The 13,567-nt window shown below is 40.8% G+C and overlaps 1 protein-coding gene across 3 annotated transcripts in view; it reads right to left on the bottom strand.

Moving 5' to 3' along the window:
- Positions 1 to 1,290, bottom strand: part of AFF1 (ALF transcription elongation factor 1) — a 215,559-nt gene extending 214,269 nt beyond the window's left edge. For 2 of the 3 annotated variants that reach the window (XM_036896252.2, XM_036896253.2), the window contains exon 1: positions 1,081 to 1,290. The gene's annotated coding sequence lies outside the window, so the exon portion shown is untranslated. The remainder of the gene's footprint in view (positions 1 to 1,080) is intronic. The other variant, XM_057502423.1, reaches the window with a different exon arrangement.
- Between the last annotated feature and the right edge of the window lie 12,277 nt (positions 1,291 to 13,567).

Raw genomic sequence — 13,567 nt, 5'->3', positions numbered from 1 at the left:
CTTGAAGGTTTTAAATCTATCTGGTTCCTCGACGGTGTCATACTCTTCCCGCCCTCCCCCGCTTCCAACGCGCACCAAGAGGGTTAAAATTACCCAATTCCACCCTTAAAAAAACAACAAAACACTGTCTGCAAGGCCTTTTCCCCACAACACACCTCAACAGACACTGGCTCCCGGAAGATTCGGACACATCTCGACCTTCAAAGCCAAAGGATCTTCCTGGGACAATTTACATAACAATATGGTGGGGGAGAGCGCTCAGAAACTCCTAGAAAACAAACCTAGTCGTTAGGTATCAACTCTCGACGGTCCCCCGCAGCTTCATTAACGTAACTACCTTTACATTAAGGTAAACTACGATTCACGCATCCCTCCAATTCCTCTTTCAATTCGCCGACCCCAGCGCGCACAAAGTCGTAAGCTGCAATCACAGAGAATCTGACACCGAGGAAATAATTATTAGCAAGAGAAATTAACCAGTCCCAGGTTCAACAGACGCGGTCTCTCTCCGCCCCAGGGGCAAATCTCAGTAGGTGCCTCCAACTTTTCCCCTCCCTCTGTGGAGGCCGCAGCCCACCGACACACGCCTCCCTCCCAATCGCAATTAGGTAGAGTTGGAACCACTCAACTCTCTACTGGATGCTAGGGAGAGTGGTGACAAGCGCCGGGGGCTCGGGGCGGAGGAGAGAAAAGCCCCGCTTTTACTCCGGGAGAAACTTCTGAGACGCGCCAGTTACGCAACCCCGGGACCAGGTCCAGCAGAGCAACATCTTTCCGCAAGAGGAGGGGCGCACCGCAGATGTCTAATTTTGGGGGTGGTAGTGAGGGAGTTGGATGGGTCGCTTCCTGTGTCCCTTCCCACCCCGCACCAAGTCTTCTAGACGCTCCCTGCAGCGGAATTGCAAATAAGGACAGGGCAAGCTCTGCGTTTCCTCCGGTTCTTCCCGAAGGTTCCCACCGAAAAAGTGGGAAGGAAGCCGGCAGCGAGGTGGGGAGGGCCTGCGCTTCCCAGCAGCCGGCGGCTGCGGCGGTCCGGTCCGGGCGGACCCCCAGCCCAGGGCGCCTCAGAGGTCGGCTTACCTTCCAGATCCTTGGTCCTCTAGTCTCGGATCGTGCGCCCTCCCGCCTCCGCGCTCCCTTGACCTGTTGCGGTGGGAAAGGGGCGCCGGTGCGGAAAGCGCAGGGGATCGCGTACTCCTGGGGCTCAGCGGCGTCTGGCGGCAGACTCGGCTCCCGAGCCGTGGAGGCTAGAAAAGCAGTTGCGCCCGCGACGCGCGCTGGTCCGCCGGCTGATTCGCAAGCTCCGCGCGCCGGCCGCCCCCGAACGGCCCGGAGGCAAGGCCCCGCCCCGCCCCGCCCCGCCCGCGCCCGACAGCTGGCGCCACCCGAGTGGCTCCGCACGGCGCGTAGTTCCCGGGGAGACCCAGGGGAGAGGCGCGGCGGCAGCTCCGGATGGAACACTGCGGCGGCCGCCGGCGGCGTGGGCGACCCTGCCCCGGGTTCGTGTCGGCACCGGAGCTTTTTCGCTTTACTTCGAGATTAAACTCTGGGTGAAGTTCTGTCCGAATTTGCTAAGGAGCCTTTTTGCAACCTCCTGTACAATTCACAGATTCTGTGCCCTTTAAAGGAGGTATAATAACATCTGGGGAGGGTTTAAAGGTTTGCAAAGGGCTTTTCACACACAGGCAGGTCTCATCCTCAACACCCTTATAACACAGTAGTATTGTTGCTATTCCCCAAATAGTAAAAGGAGAGGCGAAAATAAGAAAAGTGTCCAGTTGTCACAAGCAGCAAAGTGTCAACGGGAAACCAGGTCTCCTGAATCCAGCCTCCGGGTTTCTGATCTTCACCAGCCCAACCCCAGATAATTTAATAGTACACCTGGGCCTCTGGTGAGAAGACCTGAGAGGAAGGCAAAACTCTTGTGAGGCCGCTGCGCGGTCCCTTCTGTGACCACACCAAGGGAAGCGCCCAGCGGTCTCCACTGACCTTCCTCCCTGAAAAAGATGCAGAAAGATTACAACAAATGGCCCAGATGGGCTTTTGCAAATATCTTAAACGTTTTAAATGGGTAAAATTATTTGGATGAAGAAAATGTAATTCACCTACTAAGATGTAATATAAAATGTGAATATAAATTAATATGTATGAAAATAACCCCTTTGGTACCCTGTTATTTCCTCATTTTTTTGTCGCAGTTGCTTTGTCCTCATGACTCTACAGTGTTTTATTGAAAACCTAATCGATAAATATTTGCATTTTCAAATAAACCCTTGGTTAATTTCCTGTGGATTGTTTTCCAAAATACAACTCTTCTCCCTACATCCTATGCTCCCACGATGATGCTGATTTGATTTAGCTGAACAGATAAAATAGTGAAGGTGTCCCTGACGAAATAGGAGAGCTTTGGGGGTCATCCCTGAGCAGAATGGGACTTGTCACCTCTGGCAGATGGATGTTTGTGCACTTCCTCAAGGTTTCTAGGGGAGACTGACATCTGTTCGAATCATAACAAATTTTACCTTTTTGTTATGGAACTAAGCGTTTCATTGTAAAATATATATAAACGAGTAGTAGTTTATAATCTGAAGGTTTTTACCTTTCCTGTCTAAAACTTTTCCTTTGCTGTGTTCCTTTCTGTCATAGCACCTCCTAATACCTTCAAACTGTGGCCAGCTTAGATGTTGACAGTGGACATTTGATAACTCTCCTGCTTTTGGAGATGAAAAATGTAACTTTGCAAAAATTTTGTGTGGAAGATGATGTAGCTTTGATTCAGAGAGTAACTCATTCCATCTATATGAATATTCGTAAGGCAATGTGTTAGGTGATGGGCCATATCAATGACAAAGACAGGGTTTCTGTTTTCAAGAGAGTCCAAGTGCCTAGAAGAAATAAACAAGCAATTCCAATGAACACTTCTATTAATTTCCAGAAAGGTGGGAGGTTATTTAAAAACACCAAACTAAAAATTTTCTCATGATAAATAAAGGAAAAGCATATAGTCATTCCAGGGAGTTTTTTTTTTTAAGTTGCCTTTCTGCCTTTTCTCTAAATCACATTACTGTACATAAATGTTTAATTAAAAGGCTATTTTAAGTAGTGATTATACTGTATCTAGAATTTTTTTTATTTGACATAAAAGTATGCACTAGAAATGCAGATATTTAGCTTTATTATTAGCTATACTTTATTATAGGAATTCTTAAGTTTTATCTTTAGCTCACTCAATGAAAATCTAGTACTTTCTTAATCTTGACTATACATATCACATATACTTCTGACTATGTTTCTACTAAGGTAAAGCGTCTCTCTGATATCAGCTGTGGGGAAAATTGTAATATTTCCAGAATATCTCACCTGGCTTTGGGGCATCTGCATATCAACAGGCGCTTCTAAGGAGAGGAGAGTAGTAGTAGTTCATCTCCATATCAATGGGTAATTACCTGGGCCACCAAGGATTTATCTGAATCTGAGAGGTGGTGGGGAGTTCTTGCTTGCTTCTGCCAGAGCAGGAGAAAGGTCCTCGGGCTGTAGTCTGTAAGCAATAAATGGGTTTTAAACTTTATTTCTCCCTTGGACAGATTTCAGTTTTAGAGGTATTTTACTCTGGGATTTCCTCTCCCCTGAGTTTCATCAGCTGATCCTGTTTTCAATAGACCTAAAAAATTTTTTTCCCCTTTTAATACAACAATGGTACTTTGTAAAGCAGCCTTTTCGTGTAAGGACTCCTGGGATGTTGCCTGAGAATTTTCAGCCTTGATTTTACTTAAATTTAAAGGCAAACAAATGAAGTTCCTGGGTTGCACAGTTGTTCAGGGATTGTAGTATCTGCCTCAACCACACAAGGGGGCAGGAACACAATGTTAAGGATGAGGCTGGTGGAGAACATGCTGCCCCACCACATGCTCAGCTGTCGACTCGGCCTACCTGAGGTACTCCTAAACTCTGCAGAGCCATGCATTTTACTCCAGCAATTTAAATGATGTTACTCCAAAATTACTGCATGTGTATTTCAAAGCGCATTAATTTCTTCAAAGTGTATGTAAGTCCTAACTAAATTGAAAGTTGAGCGTACACTCTGTGAAAGAAAACAATCAACTCAGAGATGGCGGAGGGTGTTGGTGATGGGGAGAGGGTGACAGTGAGAAAGAAGGAAGAATAATTAGCCTAAATCAGGTAAAGGGAAATGGAGTAAGAGCCAGTTCCAAAAAAAGTATGCAGACAAAGAGGGGAAATAGGACACTGGGACAAAGATTATGAGGGGCAGTGATAAGAAATAAGACAGAAAGGTCAGCTAGAAACTTACCATGAAGGACCTTGCGTGCCAACCAAGGAAGTTTTCCTTTTCTCCTATGGGCAGTATGTAGGAGACTTATTTGATCAGGTTGTATTTAGAAAGACTACTGTGGCTGTCACTGGAAAATAATAGGAGACAGTATGACTGCAGTCATTCTCCCTGAGGCCATGGAAGAAAGTGTACTCAGGACTGGGCATAGATTGTAGACGGATATAGAAATTCCTGGCTTTATGTCTCTACCTAGGAGGCCGATAAGCAAATGTAAACCTGCTGTCTTTTGTTGTTAAGAACTAGGTGCACAATTACTATAATTAAAATAACTGTATTTTATCATGAACACTGCAGAAAACATGGTTCCTAGTGACCTATCACTTTTTCTAACAAGTACAGTATGAGTCTCATATGTGAATTTTTACTGCGACTACACACTACTGCCCAATCCCAGTGGGAACCATGTATGTTTTTTAGTCATGTGCTAGTACTGTTAAATTCATATTGAAAATAGTAATTTGGAAAGTCCCAATAAATCTGAAGCAAAAAATATGAGCACAATATCCATATTTTTCCCTAAGAAGTAAATGCAAGGGTTTAACTGAATTCCTATAATTTCACACATGCAATTTTATTTAATCCCCTTGAAAATTTGTGTATATCTCTAGTTCATGTATAAGGAAGGAATAGGCTCAGAGACATCACTCATCTCAATCATGATTATAAAGTAAGTAAAGAGAAGAGGCAGTACTTGAACTCAGCTCTTCCATGGCTCTAGGTCATGTTCTTACCACTATCCGTGGAATTAGATAGTATAATATCCCAACTAACATCTATTTTGGTTAAATCAAATCCACACCAGCAGGCCCAAGGGAGTTAGCAATGGGTTTTCATTCTGACGCTTGTATCTAGGGAGTTAACTAGGAAGAGAATAAGGAAAGCTGAGCAATTTTGGGAAAAACAATTAGTTGGGAAGTGGTAAAGAGAAAGAAATAACAGGTAGAGCCAGAATATAAAAGCCAAGTTGTGGGCCCCAGTGACAGCAGAAATTGAGGGTAAGAGCAGCATAGACTATGGTACAATGTCAAGAACTCTCCATACTCGGCACTGTGATTCACCTCAACCCCATCTCCCTTCCAAGTTCCAGACTATCATCCTTGTTTGTTTGCAGGAAATTTCCACACAGTTGTCTGGCAGGCAGAACAAACTCAGTATATCGAACATAAAACTCCTAGTTTTTCACTCTGTACACCCATTCTTCCACAAGTCATTCAACCCAATTCCTCCTATTTGGTTTCCAACTTTTGTTAATGGTACCATTATACAACTCAGGATTCAAGTTCAAATGTCCATCACCCAAAATCATATTTAACTTTTCTCCCTACAAGTTCCTTTCCCTGTTTTATTTCTTCATTCTTTCATTGAATAACTAAGTGTCAGGTACTGATCCTGTTAAATTCTGGGGATACAGACAATAAGAACCTGGCCTTGTCCTTCAAGAGTTCATATCTAGAATGTGAATGCAGAAAGCAGAATTCTAAGGTGGCCTCCAAGATTCCCACCCCAGGTGTGTATTTGCTTTTCAATTTTCTCTCCTTGAGTATGGATGAGCCTGACCTAATCAGGTGTGCACTTATTTTTAAGAGCATCTAGGGGCCAAAGAAGGAGGAAGTCAGAGAGATTTGAAGCTACAGCAGATGCTCTCCTGTTGGCTTTGAAGGAGAAATTACCCTGCTGTGGAGAGTCCATATAACAAAGACCTGAATGTGGCCTCTAGGTGTTTAGTGTGGATGTTGGCCACCACCTGGCAGAAAAAATAAGAATCTTCATTGCACAGCTACAAGGAAATGAATTCTGCCAATAGAAATTAGAAATGGATCTTTCTGTAGTCAAGCCTCCAGATGAGGTTATAGCTGGCTAACACCTTGATTTTAGCCTGGTGAGATGCTGAGCTGAGGGCCCAGGTGAAGCATGCTGGCCTTCTGACTTACAAACACTATGAGGTTTTAAATGAGTGTTGTTTTAGACTGCTAGGTTTGTGGTAATCTGTAGGAAGCAATAGAAAACTAATACAGAAAGGGAAAAGAATAAATATATCATTGTGATATAGTCTGCTTAGTTCTATTGTAGAGGCATGCAAAGGAAGCTGTCAGAGCACAGATAGGGGCATCTAACAAACATTGATGGACTCAGAGAAGGCATTCCACCAGAGGTAGAACCTCAGAAGAACCATAAAGGAAAAGAGGGAATGAGGGAAAATGTATGTGACCAGGCGAGGACACAATGCTGTGGGCTGAAGGAGCTAGACATGCACGAGTTCCAAAGTAGTAGAGTTCATGGTGAATTTTAAAAACTAGAAATACTTCAGGTTATGTCTGAAATTAGGGGAAGAATGATAAAAGATGATAGAGATGTTAAGAAAGGGTAAGAAAATAAATAGCACTTGCTATTTATGGATTGTACCCTTTGTGGTAGCCCAGTATATAATCTCAGATGAGGTCTTCACAGTAACCCCAAGTGATATATCCATATGTGTTGGTTATTTACTTGTTTGCTTCAAATTCAGTCTCTGCTCTTCCTCTATTCTGCCATGAATCACATGGGATGATTCTTGCAGACTTTCTTGCTGGGAAACTGGCTTCTGGTTTGTTTGGCAATGGATGGCACACAGAGGAGATGGGGGCAGCAAGAGAGAAGACTCCAGGGTGTTCTTCCCTCTTTGTTCTGTGCACTGGTTCTGACCCAGTGGCTGCCCCTCCTCTCCAGCTGAGCTCCCACAGATCCAGATGCGCAACTCTGCCTACTGGGCTTCGGTAATGCTTTGTCTTCCCTTAGCCTTGGGGGCGTCTGTTGTTTCCCCGCAGTTGTTTAATTCCCAGGTAGCCTCACCTTCCCCTATTTGGTTGTTCAGCTGTGCAGTCTGCACTATTTAACTACTTCCCTTATTAAATTCTCTATTGAATTACCTGGCTTGAGTGTCTGTCATTTTCCTAACTGGATCCTCACTGAATCACCATGTTTTATAGATGAAGTTGAAGCTCAGAAAGACTGAGCAACTTGCCTAATATCCCACAGGATATAGTGGGCCTGGGATATAGACCAAGTCTGTGACTCTCTTCAAGCTGAATTTTCTTTCCAAGCCTACCATCACCATACTGAGTCAGCTCCTTTTAATTTACAATTACAGTAGCCTCTGAACTGTTCTCCAGCCCTCCTCTCTTCTCTCTTTAATCTGTTCTCCACAGTTGGCAGATGAGTCCTCATAAGCATATCTCTGGTCATGTGACCTATCTGGCAATTTCAAAGAAAATTAAGAACCAACTCCTCATTCTAGACTCAAGATTTCCAGGGTAATTCTTAAATCAGTCTTTTTGGCTTTACTTTTGTTTATCATTTTGTTTTACTGGAAATCTATCCTAGGTTTTCACTTCTATATCTTTGCTTCTACTGTTTCTGTTCCCTTTAGCTACAATGTTCTATTTCTAACATTTGAAATACTATCTCTCAGTTCTATCTTTTGGAATAATATCTGTTCTTTAAAAGTTATTTATTTATTCATTCATTCAACAAATTTGGGCAAGGTACTTCTAGGCCCTCAGGATAAAAAGAATAAGAAAATTGTTTCTATCCTTTAGAGTAGGGGTTGGCAAACTTTTTCTGTGAAGGGGCAGATGGTAAATATTTTTAACTTTGTCAGTCACATGCTCTCTGTTACAATGACTCAACTCTTCCATTTTGTAGCACAAAAACAGTCACAGTTTATAAAATGAATGAGTTTGGCTATTCCAATAAAACTTTATTTACAGAAACAGGTGCCAAGCTGTATATGACCCATGAGCTGGAATCTGTTGACCACTTCTCTATAAACTCACATCAAAATAGATGGAAAAGCTAGCAAGAAATGATAATGAATAAAACATAGCAAAGAAATATGGAGACTAGAAGTGCTAGCATGTATGTAATTTTGTCAAAAGACAAAATTAAAAAGAATGAGGAGGAGGCTATATTTGAAATAATAAAGTTAAATTTCTCATAATTAATGAAAGATTAGTTTCACATCACAAAGTGCCAGAGAGAAGAGTTAAGGAAAAATCAGACCTACAAAAGTTATAGTGAAAGAGTACCAGAGATAAAGAGAAGAGTTTGAAGCTTTCTAGAAAGAGAGAACATGGGATCTACGAGGGAACAATCATATTGCTATGGTGTAGACTTTTCAACAGCACACTGGCTGTAGGAAGACAATGGAATAAGAAATGCTAGGAACTAAAAAAAAAAAAAATTGAGCCCAGAATCTTATATTCAATCAAATGTCATTCAAACATAAGGTATAGGAAAAGTGATATTTAGCCTTAGACATATAAGTTTTTGTCACACAAAAATCCATATTGAAAACATTTTTGAGGAAGTACAGAAATGTGAAGAAAAAAACATCCAGATGTGCTTTAAGAGCTATCAGAAGGGTAAAATATATTTAAGTAAAGTTTGTTGTAGCCTTAAAAAGAAAAAACAACTAGGACTAAAGGAAAGAGAAAGAGAAAATATATCCATTACAATGTAGCAAGGTACTTCTAGGCCCTCAGGATAAAAAGAATAAGAAAATTGTTTCTATCCTAGATATTATTAACAGGATGGATGCTTTGGGAGGAAATGAATAGGACAGGGGGACTTACTAATAAATGTTTCTTTTGTTAGGGTCATAATATGGTTGTGACTTTAAGAAACAAATAGGGAGGAAATAAATAAAGTATGGTTGTATCAGTCAGGATATAGAAACCACACCAATAATTTACCAGAGAAAATGGAATGTAACAGTTATGAACTTATAAACTATTAGTTAACTATTAGTGGTTAGCTATTAATAGAGGTACAAGGTAATGCTAGCACATTATCATTAAAGTAAATGTAAGCAGACTGCTGCCTCAAGGCTGAGGGAGATTACTGAAGGGAGAACAAGCTTGGGAGAGGCCCTACCCCCAAGGTTGAGATTCAGACCTCCTTGGAGAGGGTAACGCTAGAGCCCTCTAGATGACAGGGAAGTTCACTGGAGTGCTACAGCCAGCCTGCCGGTCAGGGATGGTGGGCTGGAAGCCATCCACCAGGTTGGAGAGCTAGTGCCAGAGGGTTTCCATTGGAAACATCAAAAGAACAGGAAGATCTAGGAAGGGAAGCCACCTCTTCCACTCTGCCTCGCAGTGTCCCTCCAGTGCCCTCTGCTGATAAGGCCTAACATGACCTTAACTTTCAAAAAACCATATCTTAAGCCAGTCCTAGAATAGTCAAATTCATAGAGAAAGAAAGTAAAATGGTGGACACCAGTACCTGGAGGGAGGAAGACATAGGGAGTTATTATTCAATGGGCAAGGAGTGTTAGTTTGAGAAAATGAAAAAGTTCTAGAGAAGGATGATGGGGTTAGTTACACAACTGTGTGAATGTACTTAATGCCCCTGAACTGTACACTTAAAAATGGGTAAAATGGGAAACTTTATGTTATGCATATTTTGCCACAATTAAAAAAATTTTTTAATTATACTTTCACACCAGCTATTGTAATTGCTTCTCAAACTACTAAATATTCTATTACCTAAAGACTAAATTGTGAAGTTAACTTCTAATAATGCCTTATACAAAGAAGAAAAAGAGGAAAATCATTAATATTTACAAATAAACATAAATGCATAACAAGCAAAGCCATTACAGTCTTCGGTTTTGTAACTGGGCATGAGGCCACAGTTGATATTTAAACCCCCTTCTTCCACTACTTACTCTGTTATTTCCTTTGCTGTCAGCTGGAAGCTCAGCTGGTCAGTTTCCTAGTGAAATGGTTTAAACCTTCATTTTTGAAGCATCTGAGTCCTCAATACTCCTACCCCTTCTTGGTTATGGTTTTCTATTAACACTTACTATTGGCCATGGAAGTACTAAGAGATGCCCCAGAAATGCCCTGGGTTCCAAACACAGTTTTGCTTATACTCATGGATTGTCAGCAACCTAAGTTGCCCCTTGGTAGTTGGGACCAATCATCCAGCAGTACACAGACCCCTTTTACTACCTGTAGCTTAGAAGGCATAAGAAGCCCAAGATGGACAGGTGGCAGCCTCATCTTCCAGTTTAGTGCATACATTGTCGTGTCCCTTGGTAGAAGCATTCCTTCCTTGGGAACAAAGACCTTTAAAGCATCAGATCTCAGAACTGCCAGGATGGGAAGCAAAATTTTTGTGAGTTATTTGATATAATAATGAGAGGTAATACATCATATGTGCATATTATATGTTATATAGATATAATAGCCAATCCCACTCCCATCCTCTGATTCTTGAATCCATGTGTTGTGGCTGTGGAGGAGATAGCACTATGTTATGATCTGTGATTTGAAGCATATACTGTATCTTGTAAGACAGAACCGTGTCTTTAAAGGTGTTGCCTCTTATCAGGCTTCATAACTGAGTTTTCAGTAAGCAATTCCACCTTTAAGTCAAAGCAGCCACTTCTAGATGATGATATGGTTAGACCAGTTAATTCTATAGGAATAACTTCACTGTTGCATTTATTTTGCTATGAAATGAGTTTCTTGATCAGCAGCAGTGTTGTGTAGAATACCATGATGGTGGATAAAGCATTCTGAGTCTACTGATGGGGTTTTGGCAGAATTATTATGGGTAGAGAGAGCATCTGTGCCCAGAATATGTGTCATTCTAATGAGGAAGATTTTCTGCCCTCTTAATGATGGAAGAGTTGCAGTATAACCACCCTGCCACCAGGTAGCTGCTGATCACCCTGGACAATAGTGCCCTATCTGGGGCCAGGGCTGGTGTACTCTGTCAGTAGATAAGGCACTCAGCAACAGCATTAGTCAGCTCAGCCTTGGTGAGAAGTCCCTGCTGATTCCATGGCTAGCCTCCATCCCTCTCATGGCAATTGTGTACCTGGGCCCACTGAGTACACACCGGGTGTCTGGGGAAAGATGTTTGACATCCACAGAGCACATCATTTGTCCACTCGATTATTAAGAATTTCCCCTGCAGTGAATCTCCTTCAGTGTTTGTTCACATAGATGAAAGTACCTTTTCAGCCAGTGTTCTTTCCATGAAGACCAGCAACACTCCTCTTCTCCGTACTTCTTCGTCACCAATCTCTCAACCTGCTTCCTTCCCTAACCATCCAAATTGTTAGCAACCATATGGAATTCGTGTAGGTATATATGTCTACTTTCTCGTAACAGATGAAGCACATATATTAGTTTCCTAGGGCTACTGTAACAAATTACCAGGTATCAGGTGGCTTAGATCAATAGAAGTTTATTGTCTCATAGTTCTGGAGGCCAGAAGTCTGGAATCAAAGTGTCAGCAGGGTCATGCTCTCTCTGTAGGCCCTAGAGGAGAAGTATTTCTTGCCCCTTCCCAACTTCCGTTGGTTGTTGGCAATGCTTGGAGGTCCTTGACCTGTAGATTTATCATTCTAGTCTCTGCCTCTGTCATTACATGACATTCTATGTGTATCTGTGTTCAAATTTCCATTTCTAATAAGGACACCAGTCATTGGGTTAGGGCCCACCTTAATCCAGTATCATCTCATCTTAACTTGAAACCATCTTCAAAGATGCTCTTTCCAAAGAAGGTCAGTTCACAGGTTCTGAGTAGCCATTTTGCAGGAGGGTACTATTCAACCTAGCAGAGTAGACAACCCTACTGGGAGGTTTCCCTTCACCACTGCCTATCAGGGTCATTTCTGGATGAAGCTTTGTCTAAGCATATTGTAATGAAGTTAAAATTTAATTACAAAAGGATAGTATGATTTTATATATTTGAAAATTAAGTTATATATTACTCAATAACATGTAAAAAAGAAAAGTGCAAAGTAAATTAATACTTAGAAATCAATGATAATGAAAATACTACATGTGAAAACTTGTGGATCAGAGCTAAAGCAGTTCTTTGAGAGAAAAATTATAATTCACATATACTTATTAAGAAATAAGAATAAAAGCAATATCCAAAGAAAGAAGCACATAAAAGTAATAATAAAAATTTAGGGAAGAAAATAAGCAAAAGAAAATAGTAATGAAATATTAGATAAGAGAGGCAAGTCCTTGGTAAGACTGATAAAGACAGAGAGAAGACAAATAAAAAACAGTATGAAAAAGGGGGAATTAACCAGAGTCTCAACAGAAATTCAAACCTAACAAAACAGAATTATGAATAAGCATATGTAAATAAATTTGAAAACCCAAATGAAATGGACAAAACCGAAGAAAACACACAAAACTGCAAAGATATTACAGGAAGGAAGAACTTGAATAAATCAGTAAAGATTAAACATAATCAAACCTCAATGCCTAGATGGTTATATCGATAATTTCTACCCAACTTTTACAGTATAATTAATATGTAGTATGTACTCATTAGTGAACATGAAAACAAATAGAGAAATCTGAAATGTATTTCTTCGAGATACGGAAAAATGAGAATAATTATTGGTAATATTTAGTATAGAATTAGTGGTCTTGGCCAATGCCATTAGGAAAGAAAAAAAAGCTGAAGGGACATAAGAGAAAAGATAAAACTGATAGTTTTCCAGATAACATAATCATCTATAGAGAACAACCAATAGAATCAAATCACAAACTTATTACAACTATGAGAGTTGACCAATATTTTTTTATTAAGGTATCATTGATATACACTCTTATGAAGGTTTCACATGAAAAACAATGTGGTTATTACATTCACCTATATTATGGAGCCCCCCCCATTCCCCAATGCAGTCACTGTCCATCAGTGTAGTAAGATGCCACAGTCACTACTTGTCTTCTATGTGCTACACTGGTTGACCAATATTTCTGATACTAGAGCAACATATACAAATTAACTGCATTTCTCTACATCCATAATAATGAACTAGAAGATACACTTTAAGAGAAGACATCATTTAAAATAGCAACAATACAATCATGGAGAAAAATGTGATATGAGAAGACAGCCATGCTTTTGGGGGGATAACTTAATATTATAATGATATTAACTTCCCCAAATCAACCTAAAATTTTATTAATAAACCCAATCAAAATTTTAGTTGAAAATTTTAAGGAACTTGATAAACTTATCATGGAGGAGAGTAAAAGTTCATGAATAGCTAAGTCAGCCTTGGAAAAGTAGAAAAAAAATCAGGTGTTGTGTTGCCCCTAAAATTTGGGCATATCACAAAGATATAGTAATAAACGCTGGGTGTTGTTGGTTATAAGAATAGACAACTAGACAAATGGGAAACTAGAGCATCAT

Source organism: Manis pentadactyla, chromosome 5, assembly GCF_030020395.1.
Source record: "Manis pentadactyla isolate mManPen7 chromosome 5, mManPen7.hap1, whole genome shotgun sequence".
Taxonomy (NCBI): domain Eukaryota; kingdom Metazoa; phylum Chordata; class Mammalia; order Pholidota; family Manidae; genus Manis; species Manis pentadactyla.
The sequence above is the reverse complement of the archived record's forward strand: the minus strand, read 5'-3'. Positions and strand labels throughout refer to the sequence as shown.